The sequence below is a fragment of the Gossypium raimondii genome, chromosome 8 (genome assembly GCF_025698545.1).
Source record: "Gossypium raimondii isolate GPD5lz chromosome 8, ASM2569854v1, whole genome shotgun sequence".
In the NCBI taxonomy this organism is placed as follows: Eukaryota; Viridiplantae; Streptophyta; class Magnoliopsida; order Malvales; family Malvaceae; genus Gossypium; species Gossypium raimondii.
The window spans coordinates 37,845,205-37,847,537 of NC_068572.1; positions in this window are offsets into that span (position 1 = coordinate 37,845,205).

Genomic DNA, 2,333 nt, shown 5'->3' on the forward strand with positions numbered 1-2,333 from the left:
GATGAGCAGATCATTTCAGTCTACATCCAAGAGGCCTAAAGAGTTCTCTATTAGATCAAAATTTTCAGCCGGGTATCCTAGCTGAAATAGAGGTAGAGGATTTGTGGGTTCAAGAGCTCAGACTACTATAGTTGCAAGTGTGGGTAGTACTCGACCATCTAAACCAGAGTGTGCTCAGTGTGGTAGACGTCATCTCGGTAAAAGAGAAGTAATATTGAGTGCAAGATCAGGAAATGCTCCCATTAGAGGCATACCACAGAGGAATCTGTGAGTTGGAGCAAGTAACAGGGGTATGTCCAGATACTCAGCAGCTAGATCAGATGTTAGAACACCCATAAGGACTTATGCTATTTGCGCTCACGAAGAGGCATCCTCCCCCGATGTGATTACGGGTACATTTTCTCTCTATGATACTAGTGTTATTGCTTTGATTGATCCGGGTTCGACCCATTACTATATTTGTATGAGATTGATGCCTAGTATGAACATTCCTATAGAATCTACCAAATTTGTGATTAAATTATCGAATCCATTAGTCCAGTATGTGTTAGTAGACAAAGTATGTAAAAATTGCCTTTTGATGATTAGAGGTCACTGCTTTTCGGCTAATCTCATGCTATTGCCATTTGATGAGTTTGATGTGATTCTTGGTATGGATTGGTTGACTGCCCATGATGTGATAGTGAATTGTGGAAAGAAATACATTGAATTGAAATGCAAAAACGGTGATATTATTCGGGTTAATTCAGAAGAGTCAGATAGTTCTCTTACCATGATTTATGTTATGTCTGCTCAGAAATGTTTGAGAAAAGGGTATGAAGCTTATCTTGCTTTTGTATTGAATACTAAAGATCCAGAGTTGAAAATTGAATCAGTGCCAGTAGTTTGTGAGTTTTCCGATGTGTTTCTGAAAGAATTGCCAGGTTTGCCTCCTATTAGAGAAGTTGAGTTTGGTATTGAGTTGATTCTAGGTACCACTCCTATTTCTATTGCTCCTTATAGAATGGCCCCGTTGGAATTGAAAGAATTGAAAGCTCAGTTGCAGAAATTAACTGATAAAGGTTTTGTAAGGCCTAGTTGTTCTCCGTGGGGTGCACCAGTGCTTTTTGTGTAAAAGAAAGACGGTTCGATAAGGTTGTGTATAGATTATCGGCAGCTTAATAAAGTCACAATAAAGAATAAATATCCACTGCCTAGAATTGATGATCTGTTTGACCAATTGAAGGGAGCCACTGTGTTCTCTAAGATAGATTTGAGATCTGGTTATTATCAGTTGTGGGTTAAAGAGTCAGATGTTCTGAAGACTGCTTTCTAGACTAGGTATGGTCACTATGAGTTTCTTGTGATGCCATTTGGTTTGACTAATGCTCCTGTCATATTCATGGATTTAATGAACTGAATCTTTCGACTGTACTTGGACAAATTTGTAGTTGTGTTTATTGATGATATTCTGATTTATTCTCCTGATGAGACCGAACATGCCGAACATTTGAGAATAGTTTTATAGATTTTGAAAGATAATAAGCTTTATGCCAAGTTTAGTAAAAGTGAGTTTTGGATTCAGGAAGTTGGATTCCTTGGACACATTGTCTCAGGTGATGGTATTAAAGTTGAATCTGAGTAAAATTTCAGCAATTGTTAATTGGAAGCCTCCAAGAAATGTTTCAGAGGTTAGAAGCTTTCTTGGATTAGCTGGTTATTACAAACGATTTGTAAAGGGATTTTCCATGATAGCTACCCTGTTGACAAGGTTGTTACAAAAAGATGTTAAGTTTGAATGGACTGAAAAATGTCAGCAGAGTTTTGACAAGTTAAAGGCATTGTTGACTGAAGCTCTTGTTTTAGTACAGCTAGAACCAGGTAAAGAATTTGTGATTTACAATGATGCATCCTTAAATGGATTGGGTTGTGTACTTATGCAGGAAGATAAAGTAATAGCATATGCTTCCAGATAGTTAAAGCCACATGAGAAAAATTACTCGACACACGATTCAGAGCTAGCTGCCATTGTATTTGCATTGAAGATCTAGAGACATTACTTGTACGGTGAGAAGTGCTGAATATTCACTGACCATAAAAGTTTGAAATACTTGATGACTTAGAAAGATTTGAATTTGAGGCAAAGAAGATGGCTAGAATTGATTAAAGATTATGAACTAGTGATCGATTATCACCAGGGTAAGGCAAACATTGTTGCTGATGCCTTGAGTAGAAAGTCTTTATTTACATTGAGAGCTGTGAATACTAGTTTGGCTTTATCAGATGACGGTTCTATTTTAGCTGAGTTGAGAGCTAAACCAATGTGTCTTGAAGAAATCTGTAAAGCTCAGAAA